General features: G+C 42.0%; 1 long non-coding RNA gene across 2 annotated transcripts in view; it reads right to left on the minus strand.

The window, feature by feature from the left end:
* LOC122464146 overlaps positions 1-21,060 on the minus strand; it is a 395,100-nt gene that overhangs the window by 22,385 nt on the left and 351,655 nt on the right. Inside the window, exons 3-4 of one of the 2 annotated variants that reach the window (XR_006288065.1) lie at positions 10,585-10,696; positions 9,684-10,085 (exon numbers count right to left, since the gene is read on the minus strand). This is a non-coding gene — a long non-coding RNA (uncharacterized LOC122464146). Of the gene's footprint in view, positions 1-9,683; positions 10,086-10,584; positions 10,697-21,060 lie in introns of those variants that run through there. The other variant, XR_006288066.1, reaches the window with a different exon arrangement.

A 21,060-nucleotide genomic window follows, 5' to 3' on the forward strand; every position in this document is an offset into this window, starting at 1 on the left:
GTATATGCAAATCCCAGATTTTAAAATACCTGGGTTTCTCCCTGACTAAGGCAGACACACAAACGCAAGATTTATTTCTGTTTACAATAATTTAATTTTCTTGTCACATTCACAAAATAATTGTTTGTATGTGCATAATCCTGATGAAGGGTGAGGCAGCCAGATCTTTATTTGACTGCCTTTCTGTCAGACCTACGGTCAAGATTTTTGCACTGTCCTAGCTGCAAGAAGTGCATTTACATACACTTCTGATTAATCATGTTAGTGCCAGGCTCCTGACCTGGGGTTCTGAGAACACCACAGTCCCTACCATGCTGTGCTGGCAAACACTCTTAACCGATATACAGAAGTATTTCGTACATCTGCCAAGTGCATTTATTGAATGTACCCATCTACATTTTCTGCTGACTTCAGTTCTATCATTAAGGGTCTTGACCATTCTCCTGACCATATTCCAGGTACACAGACAGATGGCCAGATGCCTTCTTGGTCCTGTAGTCCTGCCAGATTAGAAGATTTGTGTCCTGGTAGTAGCGGAACAATAACCTTTCCATCTCCATCTCACAACTGCTTCTGCCGCTGAAATGTATTTATTTATTCTTAAAAAGGAGTACTTCTTCTGCAAAACCCTCTCTCCTTCCCCTCCCGACAAAGAGCTTTCAAGACAGCTGTGCAAACACTTCCCCCACTAATGCCCTCCAATACGAGCTCACAGAAAATTGAGACCATCTCATTTTTCAAGAATATTACTGTGCTCAAAATTTTGCTTGCAAGAATGTTCCCCTAAAGTGAATAAACGGGACTGTGAATGCTATAAAAGTGTACTTTTGGTGGACAAAGCCCTAGACTAGGAGTGAGAAGACCCGAGTCCCCTTCCCAACTCTGCCACTGAACTGCTGTGTGACTTTGGGAGCAAGTGCCATTATCCATGCCATTTAAATTGCTAATTCTTCAGGCCAAACCAACCTAATTTCCTTCTTTGACAGGGTTAGTGGAGGGGGCTACCAGTAGTCATGCTACATCTTGATTTTAGTAAGGCTTTTGACACAGTCCAATGTGACATTCTTATATGCAAAGTAGGAAAATGTGGTTTAGATTAAATTACTACAAGGTGGGTGCATAACTAATTGAAATAATTAATTAATTGTATTTAATTTAATTGTAATTATTTTAATAGTAATTAAAGAGTAGTTATCAATGGTTCACCAAGGCTACACAGAGTTTTTTGGGGGTCCAAAGACAAAATCTGAAACGGAGGCCCCCTAAGCGGCTAAAAAATTACCACTGAGGGAAGACAGGGGATTTGGGGGGGGAGGGGCAGAAGGGAAAAGGAATTTAGAGAGTGAGCCTGCTTCTCATTCACCCAGCAGCGATATCTCCTGTCGCACAGGGCTGGGCCTGGCTCCCTGCTCCAGGTGTTGCAACCTGATGCATTGGGGCGCAGGACCACTCAAGTTAAGTCCAGCTGCCCCTCCATCACAACGGAGGGGCAGCTGGGTGAATATTGAGTGAGTTGCATTGTGACCTGCTGCACTCGGTTGCACCACCATGTTTGGCCTGCCCACCCCTCCATCACAACCTAATCTTTTAAGCATCCACCAGCAGTTTGTATGCTGCCCACGTATGACCATCACCACCTACTTGACGTCAAATCTGGGCAGGTTAAATACCGAGCTGGAGGTTGCTTGATGGCAATGGCTAGGGACTTAGTTTTATCTGGATTAATAACCAGACCAATACATGCTGCTTCGTGCCCAAGCAAATACTCCATTAGCTGCAGTGATTCACCAGACGGTGACAACAAGACAATATCAGCATTCTGAAGATCTCAAAACAGAATGGCATTCCGCTTAGTGCCACTGACATCTGCCTCCTGAAGCTTATCCATCAACCACGGATATTGAATAATGATGGTGACCGAATGGACCCTTTCTGAACTGCTGTGGAGCTAGGAAACCATGCTGTATATCTTCCATGGACTCAGGCACATCTTTCCATTCCTCTATAAACACTGGTTTTCAACCTTTTTCCATTTACAGACTCCTAAAATTTTCAAATGGAGATACAGATCCCTTTGGAAATCTTAGTCTGCGGACCCCCAGAGGTCCCCAGAGCGAAAAAAATCACTGCTCGAGAGAGCTCTTCTTTCTAGGACACTATCTTCTCGGGGATGTTGAGTCATCTCATCAGCTCTCAGAAACCTGTTTGATGCACTGAATCAAAGGCTTGAAGGAAGTTTATAAAAAATGATGCATGTGGCTTATTAAATTCAGCCACCTTCACCTTCCAGGTAGAGATCTGGTTGACAGTGGAACAACCAGGTTGAACACCACACTGAGTATCCCAGCCTTTGCCACAAACTCCATCATTGATTTGAGATGTTAACGCAGAAGTGAAGGCTCTCCCTGGGACCGACAAAAGCATAATGTTTGGTCTTATCACCCTTTTCAAACAAAGGCAGAACACCACCATTCTTCCAGCCATCAGGGATTTATCAATGTGCCAGAGGGTCCAGAAAAAGCCTATGCAGCCACGGTAAAACAAAAAAACCTCTCACCTGTTTTCAGCAACTCACAGCTGATGTTTACAAACCCCTCGTGCCTTCCCAAACTTCAGCTTATGGACTGCAATCCAGATCTCTTCTTGACTGAAGGAAGCTGGTTCTACTGGAACTTCCTGCCCTTCTTCAAACAGCAGAGGGACCATAGGGGTGGACAGTTGAGGAGCAGCTTGAAATTATCTTCCCACTGATGCAACTGATTCTGCAGAGACTCTGGCTGATGTTGCTATCCCAGTTCTTTGCTGGACAAGCTGGTGCCACCTTCCCCCACAAACACTGCAAAGTTAAATAGAAAGTGCGGAGATAATGCTTGGCAGAAGCCTGCTCTAAACTGGCTGCCCGAGTCAACTTCCAGGATTCCTTTCCCTTCTTGTTCCAAAGTCACACCCATTCAGTCTTTGTTTTTGCTCCTCGGTGAACACATCTGATGACTCAAATTGTATCCTTGCTTTTTTCTTAGCTCTGACTGCAGTGAGCATCTCCTCACTGATCCATGGGTGATTTTTGAAGGGCTACAGCTCAGCATTGAATGCACAATGATCAGCTCTGATGACTTCCCCATCAGATGACAAAGGGAGTGAGACTTTGGTCTCTAATGCTTTGATAGCAGTTCAACACAGAAAGCTGTCCAAAAACTTGGTTGTACTATGAGCTTTTAGTTGACTCAGACAATTTCGGCCCATTAACTGGCTATCTTCAAAGTCAGAGGTGCACTTTTGTCAGCAGAAGCCGATGATCAGTGTAAAATTCAGTATTTATGAATCTTTGCATGACCTCCAATGACTGCTGACAAAGATATGATCAATAGCAGTCCTAGTGAAACCATCTGGGCTGCAACAGGTTTATTAACTCTGTCCAGCAGTCACTGCCTGTTCCTATGCTTCTGCTTGATATCACACTTCCCAAGTGTACCTGCCCAGGTGTCATTATTCTTTCCCACCTGAACATTAAAGTCACGCAGGATCATGACAACATCTCTTCTTAGAGTTTCATTAAGCACTAAGTGCAGTTGCTGATAACAATGACCTGCAGCCACTTTGTTTGCCTTGATTTTGGTGTGATGATATGCTGTAATGCCCACAGCCGTTATGGAATCAGATGCTGACAAGTCATTCATTAAATTACCTACCAAGCCTACATTGCCTATCTGGCATTTGCATGAAAGTACAAAAACCACCTTTTGCTGGAGCAAGCTGTCAAGGAGGCCTGCCTGATAACAAAAAACCTATGGTCCTTAAACTTTCCTTTCACCAACTCCTGGCCAGCGCACTTTAAAGAACGTGCAGATATCAACTTTCAGGCTTTTAAATTGTTTGACAAGGTGGATGGCTTTAGCAGTTACTGGCCTTTGATGCTCTAATAGTCTCATAATTTAAGCAGAAGCATTTCAATAGTGGCTAGTATATTTAGGAAATTGACACGTTTATTGTCATTTTCATTTTCTCTGTTCAAGTTGAAATTTGCTCTTAGGGTGTGAATGTTGTGGGTCTGTAGGATTATGGGAGTCACTTCTCAAGAGACAGCTGGTAGAGCCAGCAAAGTCTTATTAAAATGCTGCGGAAGGGTAAAATGAGGCCTGTTAGATTTACAGCCTAAATATAGGGATTGGGTATAGGCAAACAACCTCCAAGCTTTACCTTGCAATGCTGTGGAAAGTATACAACATTGCAGGGGATTACATCTCAGCGTAAGAAACGGAAGTGCTAATCCGCAGGCTCCCATAGAGACCATACTTTTGTAGATGCTCTTTCACCAAATCTGACTCAGATTAGGGAGTTGGCACCAACCTCCTTGCTCCCCTTAATCTGAGCGGACCGTGTGATGGGGTTTATTCAAAGCATTTTAAGGCCTCCACATGGTACTGTTTGTTAATTTGGGGTTTGGGCAGGAAGAGAGCAATCAGCAAAGAAAGCATATTACGAATGTTGATCCTAGGGAGGCTTTACCTGCTCACAGAGGTGATGAGCTAGAGAAGAAATTGGGAATAACGCTAACAGAGTCGTTCGTGCTGTAGAACTTCTGCTAGTGGTTTGACTCAACCCAGGGAGTTAATGCATGACCTTAGGTATGTTTTCTACATAACTATTGGAATGAGTCTTGTGAATGCCATACCACTGCCTGCCAATACTCAAACTTCTGTGTTTATTTTTGCGCAAGCATAGGCACTATGAATTGCTCCTGTTGCTGTCCAAACTGGGACTTCACTGAGTGATGTTCAGATGCTGATTTTGATGACATTGTGCCTTAGCATCTAATAGTGCAGACAATCAGAACGTCGTCATCACCTGCACCACCCTTAGGGAGGAAGGGCTTCTCCTGAAAGCGAGAAAAACTATCCCATGCAATGCAATGATAAAATTCTTCCAAGAAGTTCTGATTAGTCATAGGTTTCGTGTTTTTCCTTGGTGAAAAGCTCAGCAGGCCACACATTCTCAATAATGGCTTACCACAGGGATCCTGCCTACAGCTGATCCTGTTTAATATCTATGCCAGTGATCTTCCCCAGACATCATGGAAATTTTGTCTATGCTGATGACATTGCTCTGACAGGATGGGATTTACCTACTGTAACACTGGCGGACCAGGAGCCAGCTCACATCAAGATCCCTAGTTCTCACTAAACACCCACAAATGCATAGCTGGAAACCAGTCTTGCTTATGTGTATGTTAACATGAATCAAAATAGATATTAGAGTTATAGTAATGTGTTTAGACTTTATGGAATGCTTGCAGGATGCTAGATGTATTAATCATACTTGTAATATCAGGTTTCAGAGTAGCAGCCGTGTTAGTCTGTATCCGCAAAAAGAAAAGGTACTTGTGGCACCTTAGAGACTAACAAATTTATTTGCTCAAATAACTTTATTAGTCTCTAAGGTGCCACAAGTACTCCTTTTCTACTTGTAATATCAGTATCCCATGTTATAAGGTAATGTTTAAATGTTTGCTCTATAACTATAAAAATGTTTGTTAAGATAGTCAATTCCCCACAGTCAGGGAGAAACAATACCAATGTTAAATATTAGTTTACCCCAGGAAGTGGTGTTATCTTCTGGCCATCAGGAAGGACCACTGAATCCAAATGGGCCATTGTGGAACAATGACTTTGTCAATTGCTCCCTCCTCCACCCATGAAGAGGTTACCTGCAGGAGTGCTTGTCCCATCAGCTTGAACTCGAGCTGGGGGCAGGGGTGCGGTACAAATCCCTAACCAGAAGAAATTGAGGTCTCTATGCTGTGTGCACTGTGAAAGGCAGAGATTCCTAGACATAAGCAAGAGATCCCCAAGCTTCTTGACTTGAATTATCCCCGAGGGACATAAAAGCTTGATTATTATAGAACAGGGGTCGGTAACCTTTTAGAAGTGGTGTGCTGAGTCTTCATTTATTCACTTTAATTTAAGGTTTCGCGTGCCAGTAATGCATTTTAACGTTTTTTAGAAAGTCTCTCTCTGTAAGTCTATATATTATATAACTAAGCTATTGTCGTATGTAAACAAGGTTTTCAAAATGTTTAAGAAGCTTCATTTAAAATTAAATTAAAATGCTGATCTTACGCCGCTGGCCCGCTCAGCCCGTTGCCGGCCTGGGGTTCTATTCACCTAGGCCAGCAGCAGGCTGAGCGGGGCCTGTGGCCGGGACCCCGGCTGGCAAGGGGCAGGCAGCCAGAACCCCAGACCGGCAGCAGGCTGAGCGGGGCCGGCGGCTGGGATCCCAGACCGGCAGTGGGCTGAACGGCTCAGTCCGCTGACAGCCCACTGTTGTTCTGGGGTTCCGTCCACCGACTCCTGCCAGCCAGGGTCCCAGCTACCGGCCCCGCTCAGCCCACTGCCAGTCTGGAGTCCCGGCCCTGTCCACAGAGTAGATACCTACTTTCTCCCTGGTTCTAGCCCATTCCTTCCTCTCTCTGCACTGAGATGAGGGTGCAAGTGTGCTGAGAACAGGGCTGGGGGTGAAGGAGCAGGCTGGGGGTTGGGTTGCAGAGTCTGGCCAGGAGCTAGAATGAGGGAGGGGGCTCAGGGTTGGGGCAAGAGGTTTGGGTGTGGAGCGCTTACCTGGGCAGCTCCAATTTGGCGTGAGGGGTGCAGGTGGGAATGGGTGTGTGTATGTGTGTGTGTGTGTGTGCGCGCGCACGCGCAAGAGCTCCCGTTTGGTGCTCAGGGTGGGAGTGCGGATGTGGGGGGTGCAAGAGTCAGGGCATGGAGCGGGCTGGGTATGTGTGTGGGGGGTGCAGGAGTCAGGGCTGGGGTTGTGGGGGGGTGCAGGGGTCAGGGCAGAGGGCTGGGGTCGTGCGGGTGCTCCCAGCCCCCTGCCCTGAGCTGCTTATGGCAGGGGGCTGGAGGGGATACGCCCTGATTCTACCCCCCTTCCCCAAGGTCCCCGGAGCAGAGAGTCCACTCCGGCTCTGCTTTTCCCGCTCCCGCTCCATAGCAAGGGCCGTCAGCTGATCCGCCGCACGGAGGGAGAGAAGGAGGGGCAGGAACCCAGCACGCTGGGGGAAGAGGCGGGGGGGAGGGGGAAGCTTGCCTGCTCTGCAAGGAGAGAGTGGTGGGCAGGGGGCAGAAAAGAGCGGGCCGGGCCAGGCCACGCCAGGCAGGATTTTTAGTGGCATGCTGCTGTCTGCCCGAGTCCGGCAGACAGCAGCGTGCTATTAAAAATTGGCTCGCGTGCCATGTTTGGCAAGTGTGCCATAGGTTGCCGACCCCGTTATAGAAGCTTCTATAACCTTTTGAACTTGAGATTGTACCTTTTATGGGTGTGTATGCTTACCTGATTTAATCTTATAAATAACTCATTTATTTTCTTAGTTAATACATCTTTAGTTAATTACAGGTTGGCTACAAATGTCCTTCGTTTGAGATCTGAATACAACTGACTTGGGGTAAGTGACTGACTGGTCCTTTAGGTCTGGGAGTAACCTGAATATTGGTGTGATTTTCGGTGCAAAGTAACCATCTAGGACATAGTCCATCTTGCCTGGGTGGCAAGATAGTCCCCTTGGACATTCCAATCTGTCTGTGACTCCAAGTGTTACACTGCTTTAGGATTTCATACTTGTTACTGGGTTGGTGAAATCTAATTTTATAACATACAACCAGTTTGGGGTTTCTGGCCTGCCTTTTAACAGTCTGCCTTGAGGTTGGCACTCATGAGCCATTCCAGACAGCATCATACCTACCACTGAACAAAATCTAACTAATGACCTTAAAATCATGGTATATTTGTTACATATATTTGTTACATCGGAGGCTAAAACCAAAGCCCACTAACACTGTTGTGTTAGCATTTCATCTAAACAATCAAAAGGCTAGAGCAGAACTGCACATGGACTTCTGTGGCCCACAGATAAGATACGATCCCACTCCCAAAATATCTTGGTGTGACATTAGACTGAGTCCTTGTATAAATCTCATCCAGAAATTGGCAGAACTATGTAGGGAACCAATGGAAAAACTCCATGGACCTCTTCACTGGGCCACGTCTCCTGTACCATACAATACTTCTCACCCATCCGGTTGGATAACTCCCACACATCACTTGTTGATTCTCAACTTAACACTGCCATGCACATCATTATGGGCACAGTAAAATCAATTCCAAAACAGTGGCTTCCCACACTGACACACATCCACCCTCACCAAATTCATGAGAACATGAGGATACTTTGGGAGTCCCTCGCATTCAAGGGAACAAGGATCCTCCAGTACATGAAGCCCTAAACAACATATCAAGAGTCTGACTCAATTCCAGAAAACCTTTTCTGGCTTGCAGTGCAAGGGTTTGAAGACTTGGGGTTTTCCCCTGAAAATCAATGGCAAGCAAGGAGGAAGAACGCCAACATCCTGAACAAAAACCTCATAAAGTACCCAACCAAAGAACCCAGCAGCTTTTCACTTCCACAGAAAACATGGTCCACTTTGAACTGCACCTGCACATGACATGGCAGATGTGCCAATCTCCTCCATAACTGGGGACTGTGGCAATATTGCTGTGTTTAAGCTATATGAAAAGCGGTGGTAGTGGTGGTGGTGGCGCTATGAGCCTTTTTTTTTTTTTTTTTTTTTACTGACTCCTATGTGGTGCTGACTGGTAGCTCACTTCATCAGTCCCAGCAGATTATCAGTGGAGAACAGAGTAGCATGAGCAAGGACCAAAAGAGAATCAGAAGAGACCATGGGGCAGCATGCAAAAGGGCTGGCATAGCAATAGAATCATTAATTTAAAAAAAAAATGCAGAGGGTCATCAAAGCCAGGACAATATGGGATCATCTCAGGATTGGGGAATTATAGAGGTGATAGCAGCCGCAAAAAAATTCAAAAGATTCTGTGGAATACAAATGTGAAAACATAAAATTCATCCCTGGTGTAATTCCTTATACTAAGCAGATTTAGACTGGGCGTGAATTCAGTCTACACTATTTTCTGAAATGCACAGGATGAAATTTGATCTTTACAAGAGGCCACTATCTGTGTGATGCGGGGATAGCGGGAGGGGGCAACCTACTTTGTGCCTTTAAAATGTCATGCTTTGGTTGGTAACATTTTTGGAACAACATTCCTTGTGAGGGGCAAAAAGTACTATAGAATTCTGAAATAAGAGCATTCTGTGAAAAGTAGTTTAGGAACGGTAGTGACTCAAAAGAAAAATGGGCCAATTTTTGGTAGAGATTCTGTGGAACATCCTTTAGAAATTAAATGAAACTAGTTTAACTGGAAGTCTAAAGGAATGTTAGAGAGAAATTCTAGACATTCTAAATTGAAAACATTGTCATAAATTGCCCTTTTGAAGTTCACTTGGCAGGACATAATAATCCCCTTTATCTATAAACAAGGCACGAGGCAGAAATGATAAAAAAAAAATGCATTTAGTCAACGCCTTGCAGGGGCACTGAAGACAGCCACAAATAGCAGTTCCTATTTTGATCAAAATTGCTGAAAAGAGTGCTGGCTCGCTGCTGGAAGGAACCTTTACAGAAATGTAACTCAGTCTCTCAGATATTGACACATTTTTAAAAGGCTTTTTTTCCCCCTAATACAGGAAACTAGAAGTTATTGAATAATGCAAAATCACATTTGCAAATAAATGTATATAGGCTTCACTCCGTTATTAGTATTGGGGGGGGGGGGCATATTAGTCAATATTTGAAAGTTCTGGGTATTCATGAAAATGTTTCCAGATCAAGAGTTTTAGGAATTTTAATAAAGAACAATGATTTGTCTGAACATTCCTACCAGACTCACACTATTCATTTTTTGTTATTTGTTTTTTTTTGTATAAATAATTTCATTCATCTCCATCAGGGAGCAGAAACAAGATCAAGTAATTTGGACAGCCAACTGCACCCATAAATAGCAAATGACAGAATCAAAATGTGTAGTTTACAGTCTACAGTGGGAGATACAGCTGCCTTGGAATCGCTCCTGTGTGAGAAAATCCTCAGGTGGTAGTGGGTTTCCATAGCACCTCTTCTCCCATACTAGCGCTGGGAGAAATTTTTCAGTTGAATAATGGATATTCAGGTGGACTGAAACATTTTGGAAATTTGTGTCAAATATGCTGAAGTGCTTTGATTAAATAAAATCTAAAACATTCCAGAAAAAATCCAACTGTTTCACTTTGATATTTTCAAAATGAAACTTTTGATTTTTTTAAATTCAAAATTACTTCTCATGTCAACATTTATTTCAGTTTTATTTTAAAAATAAATGTTTAAAAAAAGTTCAAAACCAAAATGTTTCAGTTTGGGTCAAATAATTTTTTATTTTAAATTTTTTTTTGTTTTCCAGAAAATTTTGAAATTTTCATTTCAGGTCAACCTGAATTATTTTTTCCCCCAATTTTATGGAACGTCCAGCAAAGAAAACAAAAAAAACAATTATTTTCCCCAGCTCAATAGGCAACCAGTACAAGAGACATTCCCAGGGGAAGGGCCTCGGGCATCTATATGTGCCGGTGATCCCTAGCTACTGAAATGGCCCCTTTAGAACCTGGAGCATAGACACAAATTAGGACCACACACTCACCCCACAATTGGAGCACCAGAAAGGTAACAAAACTTTGCCTCCTTCTGAGCCAATCTTCTGATGAGCAGAGGATCTTCTCTTAAGAGTGCAAGAACTGTGGATGTTGTATCTTCTGCAAAGAACAGAAAACAACATAGGAAAGTTTGTCCCCAGGAAGGAGTCAATTGTGAGACAGTGCTACCACAGATGGTGGAAGTTTTCTAGGTCTCCACAATCCATTGTCACCTACTGTTGTAATGGAATTACCAATACCATGTAGTATACGAGGAGTCATTTGTCCTGTCTACTGTTTGGTATTGAGTAATAAACTAAATCTCACTATTAGAGATATAATGATGTTTCAAAAATCAGTATTCTTCAATATTAGGGAGGTTTCAAGGACACTTGTTGAACATCAACATGAAAACTGCTAGCTAGGCAGGAGAGAATATACAACAAAAGTAAAAACAATTTGGAAGCAATATCTGTATAAGAGTTTAACCATATTTTGAAAAATATTTTTGAGAGTTCTTAATGGAATGTCTCTGCTCTCAGAAATGAAGTGTCTTGCCCTAAAATATTGTGACTGCAAGCGTTTGCCACTCTGTAATCTGGTGTAAGGGGGGAACTTGACTCTTTTCAATAAAATCATGACAATATAGCATACCTTACTCTTACCTCTTGCGGTACTGAGCTATTGTAATGATGAACTTCAGAGGGGGAATGGTGATATTTTACCTGATCATAATTCTGGTGGCTGCCTTATAGTCTCACCACTAGATACAAGTAAGTCACACTGAACACAGTGGGAGGTGCTTCTTTTCTGTATTTGAGAACAAGGCGCCTGGACTGTAGCTTGACCATTATTAAATTGCACTCAGTTGAATCATCATGACGTTAAAAAAATCAATATCATTATAGCACATTGACTTTCAAACATTTCTCAAAATTCAGGATGGAAAACAATGTCGTCGTCCCCCCAAGGATCAGATACATAGTATGCTATTCTATTTATTTATATATACAATTACAATTCAAATAATTGTTTAACTACATACATTATCCTCCTGTTTATGGTAACATAGGGGAACTATAATTGCATAATGTGTAAAGTCCTGGATGTATTTTTCAGCAAAAACAGATAGATGAACTGGTTCCAAAAGCCCAAAAACCTCAAAGATGGTCCCAAACCTTTAGTGGTATCAAAATTAGGTCTTCTATAGGTTTAGAGAACAGCGTAACAGACAAGTACCCTAGGCTCTCCCTCAGGCTCTTGCATAGATTACAAATAAAGTATCCAGCCAAAGTGCCAAGACAGTATTTCTTGATCCCATCCATTGCACTGATTGACCTATTAAAGAGATGTATTTACTTTAGTTCCAGATTAAAAAAAAATAGAAATGTATGTGTCATTTTTTTCAGACAAGGAATCTCAGGCGGCAGGTAAATAAAACCCAAAGTTTTAGGCTTTTCAATTTTCCATTGCAGGTAAGTATGAGTGAGATTAGTCTTCGTCTTTGATGCCACAATATAGTTCTGATCTCTGAGAGACAAAATCCTCCCTTAAAAACTAAGATATAAATATGGGACTCAAAATATAAGATGATAGGGAGAGAGTTCCCAATTACCTTCTGGAATCGCAGAAGTGGGCTACTGCTTGCCAGAGTCAGAAATATACAGGGGCTAAAAGTAAGAGTTAGCTTCTTAGTATTCCGTCCGGATCAGAGAGCACAATGGTAATGCAGACACTGTCTTAGAGAAACCAAGTGAACATGGCTTCTGCTGAACTGAGCAGCCCCCAGAACGATGATGTGACAAAACTGGAGGTGACAAAGGAGGGAAAAGACCGGGTTATATTGGTTGATCACAGTATGACTATAAGCTGCCAATGTAATGTGGCTGTGAAAAAGGCTAATGCAGGCCTTGGATGCATCAGGTGAGGTATTCCCAGGAGAAACAGGGAAGCGTTAGTACCATTATACAAAGCACTGGTGAGACCTCATCTGGAACACTGGGTGCAATTCTGGTCCCCATGTTTAGGAAAGATGCATTCAAACTGGAAAAAGGTGCAGAGAAGGGCTACTAGGATGATCTGAGGAATGGAAAACCTACCTTATGGAAGGAAACTTGTTTTGTTTAGCCTAATCAAAAGGCGGCTGAGGAGAGAGGAGTTATTTAAGTTAAGCACCAATGTGGACACAAGAACAAATGAATATCAACTGGTCATCAGCAAGTTCAGGCTTCAAATTAGAAGGTTTCTAACCATCAGAGGAGTGAACTTCTGGAACAGCCTTCCAAGGGGAGCAGTGGGGGCAAAAAAACCTTACTGGCTTCAAGACTTAGCTTGATAAATTTATGGAGGGAATCGCATGATGGGACTTCCTACAACAGTATGTAGGCCATCGGCAACCGCCAGTAGCAAAAATCCCCAATGGTCAGAGATGGGACACTAGATGGGGAGGGCTTTGAGTTACTACAGAAAATTTTCCCAGGGGTCTGGCTGGTGGGTCTTGCCCACATGATCAGGGTTTAACTGACTGCCATATCTGGGGTCAGGAAGGAATTTCTCCCCGGGTCAGATTGGCAGAGACTCTGGGGGTTTTTCGCCTTCCTCTGCAGCATGGGACACGGGTCACTTGCAGGTTTAAACTAGGGTAAATGGTGAAGTCTCTGTAACTTGAAGTTTTTAAACCACGATTTGAGGACTTCAGTAACTCAGCCAGACACTAGGGGTCTATTACAGGAGTGGGTGGGTGACGTTCTGCGGCCTACAATGTGCAGAAGGTCAGACTAGATGATCCCGATGGTCCCTTCTGACCTTAACGTCTACGAGTCTATAAAGCTGAAAATTACTAACTGAACATATTAATATAAAAGTCACCTAACATTAACATGGGAGCCTCTCAGCAAGCAGACTGTAATGTTTTCTGCAGATGTTCTATCAGCTTCAGCAATACATGCCTTGATAGACCGTTTAGACACCTTCTCTCCTTTAACTTAAGAGAAATATTGATAAAAAGAAATGTGGATCTCCGATAAGGCTCTGTGCACTTGAGATAGATTTTTAAGTGCTCTCCTGACATCCAATTTGTGCCCTTCAATCTCCTTGGGATGCTTAGAATTAGGGCAAAAAGAAGGCAAAGCCACTTCTAGTGACCTGTGGAAAATCATGTGTTTTTTTTTTTTATTAAAGATGTATCCATCCACCAGAATTACTTTGTTTTTATGGAAAATACACAGATAAGGCTCCGTAGACAATGCTCCAAATTCCAATACCCTCCTAACCAAGGTGATTACTACTAAGACTCACTTTGAGAGATAGAAAATAGGCCAAAACAGAGAGCAATGGTTCAAATGTTTGGGGTTTTTTCCCATTAAAGCTCCTAACATCAGATTCAATTTCCTCAGGAGAACTAATAAGTGCTGTTGCTCTAAGGAATCTTTTGACGTGGTGATGACTAGGAATCATCTTTGGATCTTTACAATTCAAGACACTTGCCATGGCAGCAACCTGTCTCCTCAATGTATTGGACTTAAATCTCGTAGGAATTCTAAGAAATCCTTTACCTTGTCTGTCTGGGTATTAATGCACCTATTGTAGCACAAGGACTGGAATTTAGTCCAGGTGATTCCATGGATCTTGTTGATAGAGGCTTCTTGTAATTTCAGAAGAATATCCCAATACCCTCAGAGTACCCCAGAGACCTCAGTTCTCCCCTTTCAGCTTCCACGCTGTTACTTTTAGCAGGTTTGAGTAGTTGATTGATCCCTGGCTCAGAATTCCTTTCCTGGGCAGTAGGAGGGAGGGAGGAAGATATTTTATCTATATCTATTAGGGCTCTCAAATTATTAAAATTGTGATTAATTATGACTATTTATTAAATATTGTGATTAATTGCAATTATTTTTAATCACACTGTTAATAATAGAATACTAATTTAAATTTATTATAAATATTTTTGGATTTTTTCTGCATTTTAAAATATATTGATTTCAATTACAACCCAGAATATTTAACATTTATATGGATAACAGGGACAACCAGAGTTATATTAGTAAGGATTACAACAATAAGAATTTGAAGAGCTATAAACCCTCATGCTTCAGGCACCCACCCACTATCTGAAGATATTAGGAAGAAATTGCCCATGGGCTAGTGCAGAGGTAATGCTCTCCTTCCTCTCTCTGGCTTGGGGAGGAGCGCTCCCTCACAGCTTCTCCTCAGGTGGCGAGTAAGATCCCTCCTCTCTTTAACACAGAGCACGTTTACTCCATAGTAGCCCACTTCAGGATTTCTTGCACCAGATGCTTCAGAGGAAAGTGTAAGCCACCATTGGAGATGAAGTACGAGACAAGATGGAGTAGTGGTCTGATCGAGTGTAAGAATTCCTGTGGTCCTCAGTTCCTGTGCATATCAGATTTTCAAGTTCTTGCAGCAAATAATAAAAGTTATTAATCATTAAGTAAGGAAAAAAGTGGAAAGTTTTGATCTTTTGTCAAAAAAAAACAAAAATTTTAAACTGAAAACTAAGACTTTGGCCAAAATATTTTTGACTAAAACTCAATTTTTTTCTGCAGAAAGCAGACAGACACTTTTCATGGAAAGGTTTATTTAGTCAAAAACCCAATTTTTCCATTGAAAAACAGTTTTGACAGGCCCTACTAGTCATTTGCTAGGATTTGGGAAGCTAGAGCTTGAGGTGACACTTTCTGTAGAAAAGAACTCTAATTTGTTATTTAAAATTCTGATGAAAACATAACTTGAGAAAAGGATATTTTAAGGTTTCCAATACACCTGTCACCCTTTAATAGTAGTATCATGCTGAACAGTGTTCATCTGTCATTCACCATGGTATCCTTGGCCTGTCGCCTACTACGCCTCTATGTGATATAAGGCAACATAAAGTAGCTTGTAGGATCTGACTGAATGGTGTAAATTCTGACATGGCAAGTGAGGAATCTAAAATGTCAGGGAGGGGCAGTATTTTTAATTTATCTTTCAAAAAGGGACAATTAAAGTGACTTATTCAGTGATTGTTTTTCTTACAGGGTCTGAAAACAAATTTTTAGTGATTTGCTAGACTGAAAGCAGTAGAAATTGCTGTCTGTCACCATTAGGGCAGAAGCAGCATTGAGAAAACACTGCCCACCGCTGTGCTTCAGTCAGAAATTTTAGGGGAAATAACGTCTAGGGTCAGAAAGGTATACAGATTCTACAACTGTGTTCTGAGTGCAGAAATTGGTCTTTGGTCTCTTTGCTGAAAATAACAGCAGTGTGAAAATTAATAGCAATTAAGACGCTTTGTTTTGTAATGTATACCCAAGGAACTAGACTGAGAATAAAAATCCTTCCACACAGACTGCAAACAGCTATCACTGATGACTTCTGGTTCCCACCCACCTGGTCAAATGTTTTCTAACCAATGACCATCCAATGAAAGACTCTGGGCTCCGGTAGCAATTTCCTGAGCTATGCCATTCCTGCTCAGGGGTTTCAGTCTGCTTTTAGCCTCCTTAAATTTTTATTTAGGTCACAATACAAGGCACATTGGTTGTGTTTATTTGATTATCTATTCTTGTTTTGTGTTCTAATCCCTGTAATAAAAGTTGCCATAGTGATAGGCACTACCGAAATCAGCAAAATAATAATAAATTGGTATAATATGTAAGTACCCACTACCATCAGGGAGAATAGGCTCCTGAATTTGTGCTTTATAGAACAGCTGACAGCAGAACTAGTGCTAATAGATCACACTGACAACTTTCGATTTATATAACACATTCATCCACTTTACAGATTGGGTTTGCATATATTCTGAGTGTGAGAGAGTGGATGATATAAAAGGTGCGTACTACACTGTGTACTATTATATATATTCTACATTTTATGTATTGTATATAATTTACACTTACATCTTTAAAAGGCTTATACCAGTGGTGGGCAACCTGTCAGGGTAATCTGCTGGCGGGCTGCGAGACAGTTTGTTTACATTGATCGTCCGCAGGCACGGCTGCCCGTGGCTCCCAGTTGGAAGCTCCAGGAAGTGGCGGCCAGCACGTCCCTGCGGCCGGCGCCGCTTCCCACAGCTCCCATTGGCTGGGAATGGAGAATCGTGGCCACTGGGAGCTGCAGGCAGCCGTGCCTGCGGATGGTCAATGTAAACAAACTGTCTCGAGGCCTGCCAGCAGATTACCGTGACGGGCCGCATGTTGCCCACCACGGGCTTATACAGTATACTATAAATGTATGTATTAAATAGGCACATACAATATCTGGAGGCGAGAACCATGTGCAATGAATTTTGAGTAACTCAGTTGGCCTCAATCCACTAACCCATGCCCTAGGATTTATTCTAACATTCAAAATCCTTTAACAGCTTCAGACAACCACCAGGTTTCTTTCTTTCAACATACTATAAACATATGTGCAGTCTCCACAAGCTGTTGAATTGCCCTGAAAAAACTGCCTCTGCCCCAAGTTGGGCAAGATTCAGATCTGGGTCAGTGACAAGTTTTCCATAACTGGAACTGTCAGTTTCAGAACAGGGATGAGACCAAAAACCTGAGATAGCAAGCACACTGTGCTCATAAACTGCCAATTATTTTCCACAGGAAATTTTTAAAATTTTCTATGTATCTATCCTAGGCACGTATATGGTCTTCATTACTGTGGTATCTGCAACGTAGGGAAGTGATCTTATCCTTATTAGACAAAGTGGGAACCGAAGAACAAGGAAGCTAAGTGACACGCCCAAAGTCACAGAGGAAGTGTGTGTCAGAGCAGAGAATTGAACCCAGGTCTCCCAAGTGCAAGGCTAGTGCCCTAGTCACTGGATCATCCTCCCTCTCTTGTTTTTTAAAAAACATTTTCAGCTACAAAAAATGGGGTTTTTTGTTTTAAAATTTAGGTTTAAAAAACCCACCTGCATATGTTATTTTTAACTGATTTTTTTTTTCAGTTTTCATTTTTTTGTTCTTGGGGAAAAAAATCAATATACAGTAAAAGCTTTGTTATCTAGCATGTTAGGGCAATAGAGGGTGCGGTTAGTCAAAAATTCTGATTAACTAAGAATTATACTTACCAACGGATTACTAATTTTCAAAGAATTAGAATACAATAAAATGAATAAACATTCCTATTCTCACCCTTTTCAAGACGTGTACAAATATTGATTTTCTGTTTTAATGTCAACACAATTCTCTTACGCTTCTCTCCTTTGCTTTTTGCTGGTATTTTGGATGCCATATTGGTACGGTGGCATTGATATTTTACGATAAACACCAGACAATACACCATGTAATAAACCAATCGATCACAATGGCGGACAAAAAAAAAGGAAAGAACAGCCTTCGGCTCTTCTCGGCTAACTCGAGCATAGTCAGACTGTTCTTGGAAATACTCGGGTCTCAAATAGCTTCTGCATCATCCTGGTTACTAGACTGAAGATTTGTATTGGGAGATATCAGAAATGCCAGTTTCTAGAGCTTTCCAGTCGGTAAAGTGCTAGATAACACAGCTTTTACTGTAAAAGTAAAATACAAAATACATTCCCATGTAAATATTTATTCTGGTTGAAAAGCCATTTTTGGTCAAAAATATTCCTACAAAAAAAAATTCAACCATCTCTACATCATGTTTAATGCAGACAGGAAAAAAATGACCCAACGAGCTGTACACAGCTATGACTCTGCTCTGGAGGGTTTAGAGAGCATGATTAATTTATAGTTTAGCAGAGCTACTTTTAAATAGTCAGTCAGAAATAACCCTTTGAACTTTACATGAACTTTGACCATGAAACTGAAATATACTGCTGTAAGTAATGCCTACCAATAATAAATGTATGTAATATATCTGAACAATTGCTGCAGTTGTTTTGATTGCATTAAATAAGTTTGTAAATGAAGTTGGGTCCATAAATAACCATTTTTGCCACTCACCAATATTTCTAAAATTGAAAACAAAGAATGAGAAATACAACAAGGTCTTAATAATGTTCTCTGATGCTTGGGTACAGTTGCACCTCATGTTATTAGGAGTCCTACCTGTACAGTACTGAAAATGTAACCAAAAATGCCCTTAAGTTGCATCCACAAACAGGTAGTTACATACACAAATATGCACACATAATTTGTGCGCGCAACTACAATCATGGGTTCATATTTTAGAGAAGTATCCTACATGCCTCTTTTTTGAAAATGACATTTATTATTTTTGCCCCATTACTTACAGATATCCTGATCAAGGGTTACCATTAACTGTAAGTAATCCTGAAAATTACAGTACACAGCATTGAAAAAGAGCTTATGTTTGGCTGTCTGGGCTTCCTGTGCAGGAGATAACAATTGACTCGCTTAAGTTTCCCCACCCCCATCCCCAAAGTGCGATTATTGGAATCAGTGGGAAAAGTAACTACAGTAACTAGTAAGATTTGAGCTGATAGAAACTAATGGCGAGGCCAGACTGCTCCTCTGCTGTGATAAAAATACAAATTACTGTAAAAAGAGTACGCGAGAGTGAAAGATTCAAAGGATCAAGGACTGAGCTGCGAGGTAATCAAACCACAAAAGTGAGGGGGAAAAGTAATGAGGAGGATTTAGGGAAGTGATATTGCTGAATCTCATCCTCCACTCTAGACTTTGCACTTTTATATTCAGATTATTGCTCACAGCAAGCTCCCTTGGCTTCTGGGTTTTCCCTTTGTCTCTGCTATGATTATAGCGACAGATATTCCCTCCAGCAGTTCCTGCTCTCTGCTGCGCTGTCTCCCTCATGAACTTGCTGCTGCTCTTTCTGCCTCTCTCATTATTTGTTCAGGCTTTCAAGCCCTCTGTGACAGCATTCACAGAACAAAAGGCTGCCATTACATTTATCCTCCTTTGATGCTGAACTGAATTTTGCTCGGCCAGTGTAGAGAACGCCAGAGAATGAGTCTTCATCTTCTTCCTCAGCTCTGTTTTGGTTAAATCACCCTGAATGCAATGGAATTTAGCCCCCATATTTATCAAAAGCCACAACAACCAACAACTTCCCATTTTTTTTAAAAAAAGTCCATGTTCTTTTTCTAGCAAGAAAAATGATGCATGTGTAGACATGCTGGATCTAAAATGCCCATGGACATCTTTTTCTTATGCCTTGAAAATCCCCAGCGGGGTACATAATGGCCAATTAGCCATCTGTGTGTGCAGGTAGGAAGAACAGAACAAATACCAAAACTTCTTGCTTTTGTTTCAACTCTCACTTTTTATGGAAATTCTGAAAAATCCAGATGTGAAACATTCTCTCCTAAATCAAACGTAGGCAGGAAAAGCATCAAAAGATTGAACTGGGACCATGTGAAAAAATCCCCTTTCCAGCCCATGTCTGAATTAATTTAGACTCCCAGAGCCTTTCCTCCTCTCCCCACCCCCGAATAACATTTTAATTGTGAAAGTTGAAATAGTTCTACTAACTGGAATTAGGACTGTGTGAAATTTGTTGTGAATGTTTTGGGAGATGAAATGTGTCTGGATTTATAGTTCTCTGGCTTTCCACGAAATTGGTGCAATTACATGATATTCTGGAATTTTTCAGCAACATTTGGCACCACACATTTATCATGACATAGATTTTTGCATGAATTCAAGAGGCTACTTTTCCCCAAAAATGTACACTGTTTTTTGTCGGAGGTGGTGGTGGCAAAAAGTATACATGCCACCCCAAAGCATTCTTAATATTTTGCACTCAGAGCATTTACAAATTTTTTAATTATGCTTCTCCACTCCTATAAAGCAGGAAGAATATGATTTCCCCCCAAATTATAGATAAGAATATTGAGGCTAAGCTAACTGACATATCCAAGATCACGCTGGCAAATTAGATTTACCATTGGTAAAAGCTTAAAACATACAATCTCCATTGCAGCACATAGTCACAGACTATTAGAACATCAGTGGAAATCTGCAACAGAAGCCCAAGATTTTCTGAGAGGAATAAGGCACCGGTATGAGAGAAGCGAAGACACTTCTCTTCCATAGCAGCACTGAGGTTGTGACTGGCATATCTGTTCTCAAAAGTGAATCAGAAAATCAAGCTGGACAGCAAAGCCACGCACCAGTTATTGTGAACAACTCGCATCCTATTATGCAGCGGCGGGAACTTGCACGTCTGTTTAGTAGAGCCCTGCGCGGATACAAAATTTATACCCACGCTTATAAAGTGGATATCGGTGGAGCTGCAGAGCTCTACCAGGAACCACAGCAGCCAAAGCAGTAGCATGTCGGGCCACCGCTCCCAGGAGCCAGCGCCCTGTGCCAGCAGCACCTCGGGCACGGCTGCACAACCCCCAGCCCCTCCAAGTGGGGCGGGCACCAGGCTCACCAACAGCTTGGCCTAGTCATGCTCGTGTGTGCAAGGGGCTCAGATGCTCTGGGAGCGTGAGAGTCCCTTGCGCACACTAGCATGAGCAGGGACAGCTGCCAATGAGCCTGACGTCCGCCCCATTGGGCGGGGCTGGGGGT

The sequence above is a fragment of the Chelonia mydas genome, chromosome 1 (assembly GCF_015237465.2).
Source record: "Chelonia mydas isolate rCheMyd1 chromosome 1, rCheMyd1.pri.v2, whole genome shotgun sequence".
Classification (NCBI taxonomy): Eukaryota; Metazoa; Chordata; order Testudines; family Cheloniidae; genus Chelonia; species Chelonia mydas.